Below are 17523 nucleotides of genomic sequence, written 5' to 3' on the forward strand. Positions count from 1 at the left end.
AGAGTGCCTCAACAAAAGAGGAGAGATTGAGGCGCTGCGGGGCCCGGGGGGCAGAGTGAGTGGTAGCGGTCATATGGGTGGGCAAGAAGAGGCAGGGCTGGACAGATGGTGCTGTTAGGTGCAGGGAGTACTATGTCAAACAGATTGGTGAGCAGTAAGCAAGAGACAGGGAGTACAGTCGAGATAGGAAGCACATAGAAGTCTATCAAACTCTGCTTTGATCATCTTTGCTTACGAATCACTGTCAATATTTAATTTTTTTTTTAAAACGAAGGCTTCAAAAAAACTCATCACATCCGGACCTCATTCTTGGCACAAATGATCTCGGCCTCACGTGCAGAGAGTGAAAGGAGAGAAAGATAGATAAGGGGAGAAAGAGCCAGGCAGAAAAGGGAGACTCTTCTTTCTCCCCTCACCATTCTTTCTCTCCTTGCTCTTTCAGAACAGAGGGAACAGAGGGGGGAGAGAGAGAGACGTAGAGGGAGAGGGAAGGAGCTGGAGGCGAGAGAAGAAGAGTTTCTAGATACAATGATCACCAAGTCCATGAAGAAGAGTGTGCGTTTCAGAGGAACCTCTCCATTCACGTTGGCAGAAATGCCATTGTCAACGTCTCAACACGAATAAAATGTTGCCCACCAACAACTAGAGCCATCTGTCATCCAAAACTAGAAAAGCTGAACGTGGCACAGATTGTAGCAAAGTGACGTGCATTTAGAAGCAATGCATCTATAGCACATCAATAAGTAAAGTAAAAGCCATACAAAAGGAATATGAAATGGGGAGCTTTTATATTAAACCTAGCAACTAAGTCGAATCACATGCTCGGTCACGTGTGTCAAGCAGCCTCCACGTTATTCTTGCATTAAACATAATGATTGCATTATCACAATTGGAAGTATATTCAAATTAAAATAATTTGCGTACGCAAACACTGGCAGACTTGCGCTCACCCATTTGCCTGACACCCCTACCTGTATCGTTATCCATGCCCAACCCCAGAACGGTTATAATTTACTTCTCCGATCATCACAGCATAAACCCCGTCACTCGAGCAGCGCAATACTCCGAGCACCAGAGTGTTCAGTCACGGTAGCTCGGAGAGTGCCCTACACGCATCCTGCACCCAGGGCTGGAGCCCGGCTGGCAATGCCCAGCATGCATCCTGCACCCAAACATGGAGCCCGGTTGGCAATGCCCAGCATGCATCCTGCACCCAAACATGGAGCCTGGCTGGCAATGGCCAGCATGCACCCTGTACACGGCGGCTAGAGCCCAGCTTGCAGCCTGCACCCCAACTTGGAGCCCAGTTGACACTGTCCAGCATGTCTCCTGCACCCAGGGCTGGAGCCCGGCTGGCAGTGACCAGCATGCATCCTGCACCCAAACATGGAGCCCGGCTGGCAATGGCCAGCATGCATCCTGCAGTTAGGGCTGAAGCCATTCTGACAATTCCACGCATGCACCCTGTACACGGCGGCTAGAGCCCAGCTTGCAGCCTGCACCCCAACTTGGAGCCCAGTTGACACTGTCCAGCATGTCTCCTGCACCCAGGGCTGGAGCCCGGCTGGCAATGCCCAGCATGCATCCTGAACCCAAACATGGAGCCCAGCTGGCAATGGCGAGCATGCATCCTGCAGTTAGGGCTGAAGCCATTCTGACAATTCCACGCATGCACACTGTACACGGCGGCTAGAGCCCAGCTTGCAGCCTGCACTCCAACCTGGAGCCCAGTTGACACTGTCCAGCATGTCTTCTGCACCCAGGGCTGGAGCCTGGCTGGCAGTGCCCAGCATGCATCCTGCACCCAAACATGGAGCCTGGCTGGCAATGCCCAGCATGCATCCTGCAGTTAGGGCTGAAGCCATTCTGACAATTCCACGCATGCACCCTGTACACGGCGGCTAGAGCCCAGCTTGCAGCCTGCACCCCAACTTGGAGCCCAGTTGACACTGTCCAGCATGTCTTCTGCACCCAGGGCTGGAGCCTGGCTGGCAGTGCCCAGCATGCATCCTGCACCCAAACATGGAGCCTGTCTGGCAATGCCCAGCATGCATCCTGCAGTTAGGGCTGAAGCCATTCTGACAATTCCACACATGCACCCTGTACACGGCGGCTAGAGCCCAGCTTGCAGCCTGCACCCCAACTTGGAGCCCAGTTGGCAATGCTGAGCATGCATCCTGCACCCAAACCTGGAGCCTGGCTGGCAATGGCCAGCATGCACCCTGTACACGGCGGCTAGAGCCCAGCTTGCAGCCTGCACCCCAACTTGGAGCCCAGTTGACACTGTCCAGCATGTCTCCTGCACCCAGGGCTGGAGCCCGGCTGGCAGTGCCCAGCATGCATCCTGCACCCAAACATGGAGCCCGGCTGGCAATGGCCAGCATGCATCCTGCAGTTAGGGCTGAAGCCATTCTGACAATTCAACGCATGCACCCTGTACACGGCGGCTAGAGCCCAGCTTGCAGCCTGCACCCCAACTTGGAGCCCAGTTGACACTGTCCAGCATGTCTCCTGCACCCAGGGCTGGAGCCCGGCTGGCAATGCCCAGCATGCATCCTGAACCCAAACATGGAGCCCAGCTGGCAATGGCCAGCATGCATCCTGCAGTTAGGGCTGAAGCCATTCTGACAATTCCACGCATGCACCCTGTACACGGCGGCTAGAGCCCAGCTTGCAGCCTGCACTCCAACCTGGAGCCCAGTTGACACTGTCCAGCATGTCTTCTGCACCCAGGGCTGGAGCCTGGCTGGCAGTGCCCAGCATGCATCCTGCACCCAAACATGGAGCCTGGCTGGCAATGCCCAGCATGCATCCTGCAGTTAGGGCTGAAGCCATTCTGACAATTCCACGCATGCACCCTGTACACGGCGGCTAGAGCCCAGCTTGCAGCCTGCACCCCAACTTGGAGCCCAGTTGACACTGTCCAGCATGTCTTCTGCACCCAGGGCTGGAGCCTGGCTGGCAGTGCCCAGCATGCATCCTGCACCCAAACATGGAGCCTGGCTGGCAATGCCCAGCATGCATCCTGCAGTTAGGGCTGAAGCCATTCTGACAATTCCACACATGCACCCTGTACACGGCGGCTAGAGCCCAGCTTGCAGCCTGCACCCCAACTTGGAGCCCAGTTGGCAATGCTGAGCATGCATCCTGCACCCAAACAAGGAGCCTGGCTGGCAATGGCCAGCATGCACCCTGTACACAGCGGCTAGATCCCAGCTTGCAGCCTGCACCCCAACTTGGAGCCCAGTTGACACTGTCCAGCATGTCTCCTGCACCCAGGGCTGGAGCCCGGCTGGCAATGCCCAGCATGCATCCTGAACCCAAACATGGAGCCCGGCTGGCAATGGCCAGCATGCATCCTGCAGTTAGGGCTGAAGCCATTCTGACAATTCCACGCATGCACCCTGTACACGGCGGCTAGAGCCCAGCTTGCAGCCTGCACCCCAACTTGGAGCCCAGTTGACACTGTCCAGCATGTCTCCTGCACCCAGGGCTGGAGCCCGGCTGGCAATGCCCAGCATGCATCCTGAACCCAAACATGGAGCCCGGCTGGCAATGGCCAGCATGCATCCTGCAGTTAGGGCTGAAGCCATTCTGACAATTCCACACATGCACCCTGTACACGGCGGCTAGAGCCCAGCTTGCAGCCTGTACCCCAACTTGGAACCCAGTTGGCAATGCTCAGCTTGCATCCTGCACCCATGGCTGGAGCCTGTGTGGCAGTGCCCAACATTCATCCCGCACCCAGATCTAAAGTTCATCTGACAAAGCCATGCATGCACCCTGTACACGAGGGCTAGAGCCCAGCTTGCAACCTGCAGCTACGGCTGGAGCCCAGTTGGGTATGCATAGCTTGCATCCTGCACCCAAACCTGGAGCCCAGTTGACATTGTCCAGCATGCATCCTGCACCCAGGGCTTGTACTTAGTTGGCAATGCCCAGCATGCATCTTGCACCCAGATCTGGAGCCCATACGGCAATGCCACACATGCACCCTGTACACGGGGGCTAGAGCCCAGCTTGCAACCTGCACCTAGGGCTGGGGCCCAAGTGGCAATGCTCAGCTTGCATTCTGCACCCACACCTAGAGCCCAGTTGACATTGTCCAGCATGCATCCTGCACCCAAACCTGGAGCCCAGCTGACATTTCCCAACATACATCCTTCACCCAAACCTGTAGCCCAGTTGACACGGTCCAGCATGCATCCGCACCCAGGTCGGGTGTCTGGCTGGCAATGCCCAGCATGCCTCCTGCACCCAGATCTGGAACCCATCAGACAATGCCACATCTACCCTGTGCACGACGGCTGAAGTCCAGCTTGCAACCAGCACCTAGGGCTGGAGCCCAGTTGGCAATGCTCAGCTTGCATCTGGCAACCCAAGGTTGGAGCCCGGCTGGCAATGCCCATCTTATCCGTCATCCTGTACAACCTGGCTAGCACCAGGCGGACAATGCCAGCATGAAACTTGCAGCCCAGGGCTGGAGCCTGGCTGGCAATTCACAGCTTGCATCCTGCACACCATGGCTGTGTAAAGGCTAACAATGCTTGGCTTGCACACTGTACAACGTGGCTAGTGGCAGGCTCCCAATACCCTGCGGGCACCTTCTAAAAAAATAAAAAAGATGGCACCAAGCGAATATGTACACCATGCGTCTTGTACCTGGGGCCTCGTGCTAGATTGAAAATGCTCAGATTGCCACCGGTACACCTAGGCTGGTGGCAGGTGGACAATACTCCGGATGCAGCTTTATATTGGAGCTGGTGTTAGGTTAGGCTTTACAACATTGAAAGAAGGGGCAGCGAGAGTACTGCACACCACTGGGCTATAGTGCTTCACAATGTTGATAGAAGGGGCAGAGGACTTGATACGACTGGGCTATCATGGCTTACAATGGTGAAAAAAGGGGCAGGAAGAGTATTTTACTCCGTTGGTCTAAAGTGCTTTACCATGTCAGAAAAAGGGGCAGAGAGAGAACAGTACAGCACTGGGCTATCATGCTTTACAGTGTTGATAGAAGGGGCAGAGAGAGAACAGTACAGCACTGGGCTATCATGCTTTACAGTGTTGATAGAAGGGGCAGAGAGAGAACAGTGCAGCACTGGGCTATCATGCTTTACAGTGTTGATAGAAGGGGCAGAGAGAGAACAGTGCAGCACTGGGCTATCATGCTTTACAGTGTTGATAGAAGGGGCAGAGAGAGAACAGTACAGCACTGGGCTATCATGCTTTACAGTGTTGATAGAAGGGGCAGAGAGAGAACAGTACAGCACTGGGCTATCATGCTTTACAGTGTTGATAGAAGGGGCAGAGAGAGAACAGTACAGCACTGGGCTATCATGCTTTACAGTGTTGATAGAAGGGGCAAAGAGAGTACCATACCCTTCTATCTGGCGAATACTGAACATAACATCTGTACAGCTTGGCCAACGCCCAGTCTTGCCGATGGGCTGCAGCCCTAGTTACTGATAGAATATGCATGTGATCATCTGAACGTCTGCAGTTATTCCATTTACATGCGTGAGCAGTCGCGCAATGTGGAACATGGGTAAATTGATCATCAGGCAGTGAATCCAGGTGTATGCAAGCATCTGAGGAGTTGAGTTTAGGGAGCTAGAATGGAGGGCCACTATGTGGTCCCCTTCTATATTTTCCTGCCTAATAATAATCTATTCCCCTGTAGGTCACTTGGTTTACGTTTATAGCAAGAGCCCGCGTTAACCAGCACTAGGACAGAGACTAAATGTGGGTGCTGATCGCTTGAGGTAAGTCCTCACGATTGCATGACTGCTCAGGATATGGGACTAGAAAATTAAGGGGATTCACTTGGGACAGTTGAGTAATGAGGATTGGGTTACTGTTGGTGTTTTTGCAGAATAACCAGTAGATGTATTTAAAGTACGCACCAGTAGTATACCTGGGAGCGTGGTCAACATTTAAAATTGAAGGTGGTCGTACAGAGAACTCTTAGACACCCTGGTAAGATATGGAGTATTGCATTCCCATATCAAGGGAATATTGATGAAGTTATAAGAAAGTAATTTGTAAACTTATTTACTAAATGAAACTGTTCTATGTATTTTAAGGGAGAAGGCAAAGATTAGGATGCAGTGAACAAATTAAGAACAACACATACAAAATTGTCAACCCCTGATGAATGTCCAGCGTAACAAAGCTTGAAGGACAGAAACTTGGACAAGTTTGGCTTGTGAAGGAGCAAACATTTGCTCATTGTGTGTATTTGGCTTACAAAACCTGAGAACTATTTCTTGTTTTAAAATGTGTGCCAGATTAAAACATTGTCTAGTGTATGTTTAACTGTATATTTTGTACACGTTTTTTATGATTGAGTGCATAAAGGTTTAATAAAATCCATTTTATGGTAATGAACAAATCATCTGATAATTCTATGATAAAGTTTATAATATAATAATTACATAGAGTGCCCTTGAGATGAACTAATTGTGGAGCTTTCCTTTCTGTTGAGACTAGTATGTAAGCACAGCCAATTTATAAAAAGGTGATACAAATCTGACCAAGCTCACACAAAGTGACCGCGGGAATCCCAACTACAAGTCTGTCCATTTCCCCACTAGAGAGGCCACCCTGCAAAGTAGACTGATCTGCTGCAGACACGCGTGATGTGCAGAAGCGATCATCCTCTCTCTGCACAGGACATTATTCATCAGCGGGCAATTTAGCGCAGGATTTCACTTCACAGACACTCTTCCCATTCACAGTCATGGCCGGCCGGCTACTAGCTTCAGAGGAGTTGGGCGGGTAATGGAGCCCTCTTGCAAGGAAGACTGAGCATTTAATAGTGATGCTCCCTCCGCAGAACAGAATAGTGTCATCCGCACAGAACTGATTCAATCTAGCGACATGATCTCCAATCGGATTAATAGATATTGAAAATAAAATTGGGTCCCTGCGCCCTCTCTGGGGAGACTCCCTTTTCAATTGGCAGAATGTGAAAATCAACCCATTAAGCAGAATCAAATTGATACCACATGTATAAATAAACGCGAAGGCACCGCAGAGCGGGTGCACTAAACCCAATCTACCTTAACCTAATCAAACTGCAACCTGCGGCATCAGCGGCTTACGGGCAATCCATAACTGCAGCCCAGTGTCAAAAACGCCATAAATACTAGCATTGGGTACATGGGGCAACCTGGACTTACTAAAACCCTGCATTTTAGGAACAGACACGACAACAGCAGTGCTTCCCAGACATTGCTTGCTCCTTTGGATAAAGAAACATTGTGGTGGCGTTAGAAAATATACCCAAAAAGTCCTGGAGCAAAGGACCGAGTGTAAAAATCTTAAACACGCTCAAAATGTGCCCGCCATTAACACCCTCCGCCACCGCAAAACCGCTCCCCATGCTTCTTGCCATGAGGGCCGCCGTGACGTGCTACACTGGTTCAATTTTAATTTAGAATGGTCTCTCTCTCAGCAACCTTGTATTATTGCCACTGCCAGCTAATTTCTAGTCTTACCCGAGGTCTGGAGTCAGAGGAAAATCATTTTTTCAAGCTGTCGCAGTCTCTATTTCATGAGCCGCTTTCTTCAGACAGCTCTACCAAACCACGGCTTTTACCCGGTGCAAAAAAATGCTTGCTTCTCGTCTTCGCTGGAGGGTTTCGCCTTCACCCGTTTCACAAGGTTTCAATGAAAGCTGGAGTGGACGAACCAAGCTGAATGTCCAAAGATTTACCACCAAAGCCCTCAGATGTATGCCTTACCTCGATTTATTTCAGCAAAGGTGTGCTTTTTAAACTCAATGCTCGTTCAATCCTCCCCCTACATCTACAGCAGTGGTGTCTCTAGAAATCAGTATTCAAGGGGGAGGGGGGCGCCCAGGAGGCACAAATACCACAAGGGAGCAGGGTGGTGGCAAATTAAACAAGCGTCTATGGACTGATTTAAGTATAAGTATCTCGTGCCAACTAGAAAATGTGATATTAAGCATGTTCAGAGTAGGTTTAAGACAGTAAAGGTTTTGTATCAAGTTAAAGTATATTGTAAAAAGTTACCGGATGGTAAACAGTTGCAAAAGTGCCCTAAAAAAGTCCAAAAGGTATTTTGTCTTACAAGTGTTTTACTGTGTTTTTCTTTGAACTCATTTTATAAATGCCATATCATATCATCATTTGTTAATATAGGTTTAAAACAGTTTATGAAAAATGGCATAAAAATGACAAACAGTCTGAAACTTTCCCCCATTCTTCCCTCAGCACCCTGGACGTCACCCTGCCAAACTTGCATATTAAAAGGTCGACAAGACAGTTCAAGTGTCTTAGTTAAAGAGCCCACTCAGTGTTTAAATAGATGACTCGCACCTATGTTCCATCTAACCTTGAGGCATGAATTCAAGTTTACCAATACGAAGATCATTAGTTCTTAATGGCAGGTATGATATATGATATGATATATGGCATCTATAACGCGCCTATACACAACTGTTTCAATGCGCGGCGAGGCAAGGGAGAGGGAAGACAGACAACGATCCTACTAGGCCAGGTGTCATTCAGATCGCGCAAGTGCATGGGAAGGGGAAGGAGGAGAAGTGCGGGGGAAAGGGGAGAGGACAGTGCAGTACATGGGATAAAACAATAAATAAACAATAAGTAAAGGTACGGCCAGCAGGTGGCAAGTGAAAGGGTAAGTGCAGACGTCCGGTGTCAAGTGCTGGAAGTGGGACAGTAGGGATACAGAAAGCAGTCACAAAGTGCAGGGGTAGCCAGGAAGGCAGTGCAGGAGTGCAACTGGTGGGGGAGTGGACCTGGGCCCGAGATCAGAGTGTGCCCAGGTAACCAGTGCAGTTTGTGTCAGCCTGGAAATCAGCAAGGGAGAGCAGGAGAAAAAGCAGACACAAAGAGAAATGTCTTGAGGTGCTTACGGAACCGAAGATGATTCTCTCCAAGTTTCAGGGAGGCACAGAGGCTGTTCCAGAGGGAGGCCCCAGCCGAAGAAAGATCTACCACCAACTCATTGCTTGGAGAAGCGACTGACCCGGAGGGAATTGGAGGCAGATGGGCGAAGAGCTCGAGAAGGAAGGCATTTAGGAAGAGAGAGTTGAAGGTATTGATGCCTCTCTCATCTATGTGCTGAAGTGACTTATTACTCAAACTAATGCTAAGGTGATATAATGTTTAGTGGTCTTCTATACTGCAACCCTGAAATTTGTGGTGTATGGTTTTGCCAAAGCAAAAAAGGGGGTGGTTCAGTGGCAGCTGGTGACTTAATTGGAGGGACGCAAATCTGTCCACGAAAATGTGTAAACGACCGAGTGCATCAAGGGAGCCCAAACCAACCAAAGGGAGTTTGGTATGGTTCTTTCCCACGAGGACATTCTTTTTAAATAATGGGTTGAAATATTACATTTTTGCAGTATACTCTGCGAAAAACCCAGTCAAAAGCCACACAGTTTGCATTTGGTTTTGTAGGGTAAAAAATGAAAAAATAAAAATCGGTGCCCCTCACCACCTGCACACGTATTATTTTCCAATCCATTTTCATAATGACGGTACACAATATATGCTAGTATAAAAAACATTTTAATTCAATGCAGGCTGCACAAATAGATGACAAAATTGCCCTACAAGAACATGCTCGTTTTGGCTTTGCCAGTAAAACATGCCATGCTGCAGTTAGAAAATATAGCCGGACTAACTGCACCAATGTAGGCCAGTCTAGCCATGTGATAACACTCGTGTTTAGTTTACCCTTGATGCCAGTAAAACAATAAATAAATGGCATGCCACAGGAAAAAAACTAACCAGACTGGCTGCAACAATGCAAGCCATTCTACCCACTTAATTAGGTGTGCTTGAACCATCATGCCCAGTAGAAAATGCCATGCCTGGGGCAGTGAACGTAACCAGATTGGCTGCATCAATTTAGGCCACTCTAGCCATGTAACAACACTTATCATGTAATTATAAGTGTTATTACGCGGCTAAACTGGACTGCATTACTGGAGTCGTTTTGGTTATGTGTTATGCCTCTGGCATGGTATTTCTTACTGGGCATCATGATTAAAGCAGACATATTAGGTTTGCTTTAACATTGCTGCCCAGTAAAATATGCATAACCTCCCCCGTGTGGCCAAAGAAGAGGCCCACTCACTGTGCTGGTGAGCAGACCTCCAATTGGCCCACCAACATGTAGCCCCAAATCACATGCCTGATCACCTGCATGGTGTACAGGCCTCTGGTTTAGGGTTGCAGCATTTTTCAGGCAACCAACCACAAGCATGTATACACATTCGCTCACGCTTCCCATTCACATTATGAGCATTCATAACTCTTTCACCCGCACATCCATAACATACCCTCTCCTTCGCATGTGCACCCACACAACAAACTCTTTCACGCCTGCACTTATACATAGGAATGAGTTTATGTTTGGGTGCACACGTGAATGAATGAGCTTGCCGCCTCTTTGGTTGTGCGGGGGTGAGCGGGTGCATTTTATAGTGGGCATCAATGTTAAAGGAAACATAATATTTGCATTAAACATGTTGCCCCGTACAAAAATGCCATGCTTGAGGCATAAAGCATAACCAGAATGGCTGAAACAATGCAGTCCTGTCTACCCACATAAAAACACTCATGTTTGCATGGGTAGTGTTGTTACGTGGCTAGACTGGCCTGCATTGATGCAGCCAATCTGGTTATGTTTTCTGCCTCTGGCATGGCATTTTATACTAAGCATCATGCTTAAAGCAAACATAATTGTTGTTATGAAGCTAGACAGGCCTTCGTTCCTGCGTAAAATGAACAGAAACCAAGAAGCTGGGAGTGCTTTCTGGTTTGTGCGAATGTGTGCTGGTGCCGCAGTGCCAACTGCAGTATGCCTCAGCAGCTTCGAATGTATGGCGAGTTGTAGGAGCACCTCTCACACATTCAGAACTGCAGTACCCGAGCCTGCATCCTCAATGGGCCATGCAAGGTCAGAGAAGCAAAATGTCTTTGGCCTTGCATGGCCCATTGGAAATGATCACTGGGGAACAAACTATCAAAGGGAAACCGTCCATCACTTTGACAATTCAAGCCAGCTTGGAAGCTCATTCAAAATGGATGGGTGATGCCCCATCGTTCATTATGGACGAGTCACCCCTGGGGTGGTTATAGGAGAAAGTTAAGTACTATACATGTGGTGCTGATGAGTGTGGGCCACAAGTAGGTCCTGAATGGTTTCTTGATTCTATCCGGTTTGTGGCATTGACACTTGGGTATGGATTCCAGCTAGAAGAAAACATGTAAGATCCATTGTAATACAACACTGGGACACTGGTGGAGCCCCTGGCAGAGCACGATAGTATGTGATAGAGATAACGTTTTAGCAGGCTATGCAACAAGCTCTGAGTTCCTCCCCAAGGTTCCTGTAGTTGTGATGGTGCTAACAGGCAAATGTCTTTTGTGTTTTATAATCCTTGCATATGTTCGTGGGTTACAAGGTTTTGAAAGGGGAAGGTGTTTTGAGGCTCATGAGGAGTCCTATAATGAATTGTAGGGTTATACGGAATTAATAGAGTTCATGTTGTGTTGTTCTCCATCTTCATGGGATGTTGCTATTGTTCAGAGTTTAATTTTAAGATCCTTGTGGGGCAGTGTCAGTGTCTTATGTGTGACTGGGAGAAAAAGTTGGGGAGACTGACCCAAGTGGATTCCGATCTCCAAAGGGCTCTAATTGAAGTGTTGTGCATAGACATTTTGCAAATGTCAGTCAGGTTGACCGGAATGGGTTAGTCTCTATTGCTTCCAATTTGCAAGGTTGGCGCTTTGATGAGTCTGCATCAAGTTTTATGATGGCTATTATGTTGGTAAAATTCAAATGGCCCACATTGCTGGAGTTGCAGAACCATGCTAGTTAATTTGTGTGGTTCTGGTGAATCTCACAACCCCAGCCTGGGTTATAAAAAAGTTCAAAGTTCTGTTGGTCCGGTCTTTAGATGGTGTCATGCTAGTTTGTATGTTGTAATCTAGTGGACAGTCAGGTTTTCTAAAGACTAGAGGATCCTCCTCTGTGCAGAGTTGCCTGGGCATGAAGTTCCACAGGTTGGTGTAAAAGAAAGAGTTGGAGGATCTTCAAGATACTCAATTTAGCAACTTCGGAAGGAAAAAGGGCCAAGTCCACCCTGTCAAAATTTGAATGTGTGACTTTGGTGGCGCACAGACGAAATTGCTTAATTACCCTACAATCAAGCAGCCGGACAATCTTGGCTTGAAAAAATGCACCCGCACTACCCCTGCACTACAATCCCTTTACTGGCTGCTGGACGAGTGTTAATCTTCCAATCTTTGATCTTGACTTACTGAAAGGGAATCCTGAGCTCAGGGTCACAAATACATATGGAAATTACAACCTACTTCAGAAACGGATGTTCACCCTGGAAGGAGAAAATGACCATCATCATTCAAGCATAAACATTTAGGAGGCTAAGTCTTGGGTGAAAGTGAGTGAGCTGCATGGAACATTTTTTACCAAATACTGAAATTACAATAAAGGTGGGTGGAGTGTGTGAGTTTGCAGGGATAGACAGACACATGGGGGAAGGTGTAGGTTTATGTGTAGCTTGCAATTTCTGCCCCTTTTCTGGATGAGAAAAGTTTACACTTCTAGTGCCAATCTGTATGTGCTGTACTAAACTTTTTCTGTTGGGAGCTGGGGTTATATGGGGGGGGAATTAGGGTGTACTGGGGCAACATTCAGCAAAGGTCATGAACCTTTACTCTCCCAAACACACTTATGGATAGTATGACTGTCAATTGTGTCCGAGAACTAAATGAGCTGCTTTGATACAAAAGGTTTCTAAATTACCGTATACAGTACCTACTTCATTCTGTTAGGTACACAATGTATTACTGCTAGATCAGTACTATATGGAATGTGGAAAATAATCCCCATTGGTACCTATGGACATTACTTTATACCGTTTTTTTAATCAATTACATCATATAGTACACTCAACGCAACAGGATACCAGACTTTCACTGAATGCACAACATCAGTCATTTCACCCCCTTCAGTTACGATTGTATATCTGTTCACATTTGTTGTCCACAGTGTCTGTTCTTGCCTTGCCCACTCTTAACCACCATGCTTGGCAGTCCTGGAATTACTATTCTGGAGTTCTCTACTAGACCCACCAAACATTCCTGTGCAACAAAAAGCAGTCACACATCAAGGGTCCACTTGAGCACACCTCGAGCCCACACACTACCATTAGTCATAAATATTAAACTCTCTAGAAACTGCCCTCACGTCAATACCTTCTCCATCTAAAAAACAATGCAGAGTTTACGCTCCGAATTTCTGCACTAATTCCATTTGAACGCATTTTGGCTCAATCCATATGCACAAAAACTATCAGAAAAACTGTGCCTCTATCCTTAACCCGCTTCACTCTGCTTGAACCCTTTTTTTACATGCATCTTCTCTCCCACTCGCTTCGACACCCTTTCCTGTTTCCCCTTTCCCTAGGCAGACCACAGCCTGGCAACCACACGCGTAGGCACAATATACGAACTTCGAGACAAGCCTCAGCACTCAGACCAGCAAGACATAATAAAGCCAGGCACAGGTGCTACATTCTTATTTTAGTCAAATTCATCCATTAATTCATCTTGCCTCACTCTCTGCTTAACCCAAGGCACCATGGGGTAAAAGACAGCCCCACAGTGACAGAGATGGAGAGGCCATGCTAGGCCCCATTGTGAGAGTGAAGCTGGCTAAGTGTATAGTTCCATTGAAATATAAAAGCCAGTATAGAACAGTGATTTCAACATGAGGCCTAGTGAATGAACGAGAATGAGCCTCCCTCGCTTTTGTTAGAATATACAGGCATTCAGCTGAAGAAAAGTGAGACTTAGAACGGGAATATAGTTAACTGCGTCCAATGGATTCCAAAAGACATGTGGCATTGCAGATGCCGATTTCGTATAAAGTGCACATGAAGGAAATAAATACATTTGAAATACTGTGCATTTGGAAGCTAAAACAGAAGAATTATGCCTTACATAAGGAAAACAAAGTTGAATGACAAACTGCTTTCATGAGGGATAAAGAGACTTAATTTAGGCACATAAAATGACAACCTTTATAGGGAACGGCCGATTTAGTTTTTGTAGCAATGAACAGAACACAGGTTCTTATGTAACTGTGGCCAATCTGTGTACACTAGATTAATAGTGAATCTACCTCTATTCATTCTAATTTAGTAGAAAAGTAAGATTGTATTTATAAACAGCAGGCCTACATATAAAAGGAACTTTTTGTTATCCTGAAAGAGTTAGAAAACCCTATCCCGACACCCGACAAAGACAACTGCATAAAAGATAAACCTTGCTGTGCTAATATTCAACAAGCACTAGCCAATAAAATTACAACTTTACAAACTAAAATTGTTAAGAAAAAATCCTCCCTAACCAATACCAAACCAATTCCTTCCACAAGACTACATAATAAACTCAATGACCCCCTTGTTTCAAGTTCAATAAAGTCACCACAATTGAAACCGAAAAAATCATCCTATCTCTCAAACCACTGAACTGCCAATTAATAAAGGATGCTGCTAGAAACCTGGCCCCCTTCATTACTAAACTCATCAACGCCTCTTTTTCATCAGTTAACATCTCATCTAACCTCAAGGAATCATGGGTGCTACCACTACTAAACAAAGCAGACTGTAGACACATTGATACCCACTAACTACCGACCCATCAACACAGTGCCATTCTTCTGAAAATTATAGATAAAATGGCCCACTCACAAATCCAAAAACACCTGGAATCTAACCACCTACTGGGGTCATGTCAGTCTAGTTTTCGGCCCCAGCACGGGACCGAAACAGCCTTAATAGACCTGAAGGCCCAGATCGACGAACTCGGAGATAAAGGAAACTCAGGCCGCCTTCTTCTCCTAGAGTTATCTGCAGCCTTCGATCTGGTAGATCACAGGGTCTTATGTAGCCATCTAAACTCTGTGGCCCACTTTTCAACAGAGCCATAACTTGGATACAATCCTCTGACTAACCGGACTATGAGAGTCTTCTCTCCCACCGCAGCTGCGGACCCTATCCCTATAATTTATGGTGTGCCTCAAGGATCCTGCACTTCACCTACCCTATATAGTATCTTCACTAAGCCCCTTTTCGATGATCTGGATCAGCTTGGTATCACCTACACCAACTATACAGATGATGCTCAGATCCTCCTACCACTCCTACCATTCCAGCTGTGTCCCCGAGGTGGAGAGGGCAGGAGCCCCCACCAGCCGCACTCTCAGCCACAGGCAGCGGAGTCCGATGCGCGTGGCAACCCGACCCCCTGCAGCCACCCGATGCTGGTTCACAGCTACCTGTATCTTGATCTGCTTCCAGGCCAGGAGAGGCCTTTGGGGAGATCAACCTTCGTGCCTAGACGATTACGAGATCGCCGTGTGCAGCGCGGTGCCCTGCGTGCATTTCTTCTCAATTGTATGAACCTGCCTGCTTCCAAGATGGCGGGTGCCTCACGGCGCCACAACAAGGATGGCTTTCTCCGTTGCTAGGAGACCAGGACCTTCTTCCTCATTCTGCATCCGCCGGCAGGCGGAAACGCCGGCGCAGCAGAAGGCCAGCAAAAGCCCCCTTTTGCCGCTGTTTGCCGCTGGACGGCGCATGGTGAACACAACGAGACCTTTCCATATGGCACTATCCTACTGTGAGTAAGCAAATCTGTATGTCTGGAAATAGTGCTTGGTTTACGCTTCTTGTCAGGCGCACTATCTTAACTTGTAACAAGGCCTGTACAGCGGCTCCCTTGTCTATGCATATATCTGTCCAAACGCTGTCTCCTTCCTTTAACTGATCCACGCTGTGCTAGTGAATGTTGCTTTGAGCCTTTGCACCTGCTATGATCGCTATGGTTTAATGCACCAAGCTGCACACCGCATTTCTTTAGCAGCGCCCAACCGCTTGCACATTGCATCTCAGCCTTTACACTGCCATAACATAGTTTGAATAGTCTCTTTGCTTGACTCACCTAGACTACAGTGCCACCCCTAAAGTGTGATGTGTTCATACTGTTCCCTAGCTGGTTGTGCATATGTACACATTAACTTGCCCACCACTAACAAGTAGGTTCGCTGTAACGTTTGTTTAGCCTCAGCCCTACCTTAAGACTACCAACTGTAGCATACCATGCTGCACCACTCTAGTCTGACCTTGTCTGAGCTTCAATCTTATTAAGCTTCAGTGTGCCCCCCCACTACCTCCTTCGCCACCCGGTGTGACTTATCTTGCACCTAGGTGTCGTGCACTACCACCATGCTCTTTAGGGCGCTCCTTACACTGTACCACATTCTGCCCTTTCAGGCAGCCATTGTCACTCAGATATCACACTTACCCCACGGCCGATAATCAGCCATTTGACACCCTGATTCACCTAAGCCCCTTCCACCTGACCCCGTCTAGTGTGATCCCTACAATGGGCCCCACAACCACTACCATAAGCCTACAACAACAACAACAACTAGACCAACCTATATCTCAATGACCCAGCCCTATGGCTGGAACACTTCGCTAGGAAACCTACTCCGAATCAACCTTGCTCCTTAACAAGAGATTAGGCACCAGATTCCGCATACGACCTACCCGCAGTAACATCTCCAAGCGAACACTACACACACCAACATGCTCACCCTCTCCAACCACTATTAGTAAATCCTCTACTACAGAGGCTAAAACGCCTCTCATCAAGGGCGCCCTTATCAACGCCAGATCTCTTCCAGAACACGCACTAGATATTGCAGACCTCATCACATCCTCAGATCTTGACTTTATTGCCATATCTGAAACTTGGCTACATGCTGCATCCAGCCCCTCACTGTCCCTTGCCTTACCACCTAACTACGGTATCACGTGATGTGACCGTACCACTGCCCAAGCCAGAGGTGGTGGCGTGGCCATCATCCACAAAAACAGTCTTGATTTAAGAGTGTCGACCAACTCCAAACTTGAGTCAGCTGAATTACTAGCAGTTAAACTATCACTAACGCCCAATCAAACAGCCACTCTTCACCTCATCTACAGGCCCCCAGGCCCTGCACCATCCTTCATTGGTGAAATATCCAAACTCCTCCTCGACAATACCAAAACTAACCCTCAAATTATCATCCCAGGAGACTTTAATCTGGGACTTGGTGACCCAAAAGATCCATTGCACTGGACCTGGAGAACGTTCTAACCAACTTTGGTTTCACCCTGCACATTCAAGAGCCTACTCATACTAAAGGCAGGACCCTTGACTGGTTAGCCGGCTCCAACTGCAATATTAATGTCCTTGCCAATACCCCCTGCCTATGGTCCGACCACCACATCATCACCTTTAATATTGAAGCCACCCCCTGTGTCCAGACTCTGATAGCTCCAGCCCTCCCCACTAGAAATAAAAGGGACATAACCAAGGAGAAACTCCTCCCTCTGCTACTACCATCTCTCAATGCTGCCGCTGACTCCTGTAATGATCCCAC

General features: G+C 47.8%; 1 protein-coding gene across 2 annotated transcripts in view; it reads right to left on the reverse strand.

The window, feature by feature from the left end:
- Window positions 1-17523, reverse strand: part of PACRG (parkin coregulated) — a 1057472-nt gene that overhangs the window by 977291 nt on the left and 62658 nt on the right. The window lies entirely within an intron of this gene.

Source organism: Ambystoma mexicanum, chromosome 4q, assembly GCF_040938575.1.
Source record: "Ambystoma mexicanum isolate Mex_15411 chromosome 4q, UKY_AmexF1_1, whole genome shotgun sequence".
In the NCBI taxonomy this organism is placed as follows: domain Eukaryota; kingdom Metazoa; phylum Chordata; class Amphibia; order Caudata; family Ambystomatidae; genus Ambystoma; species Ambystoma mexicanum.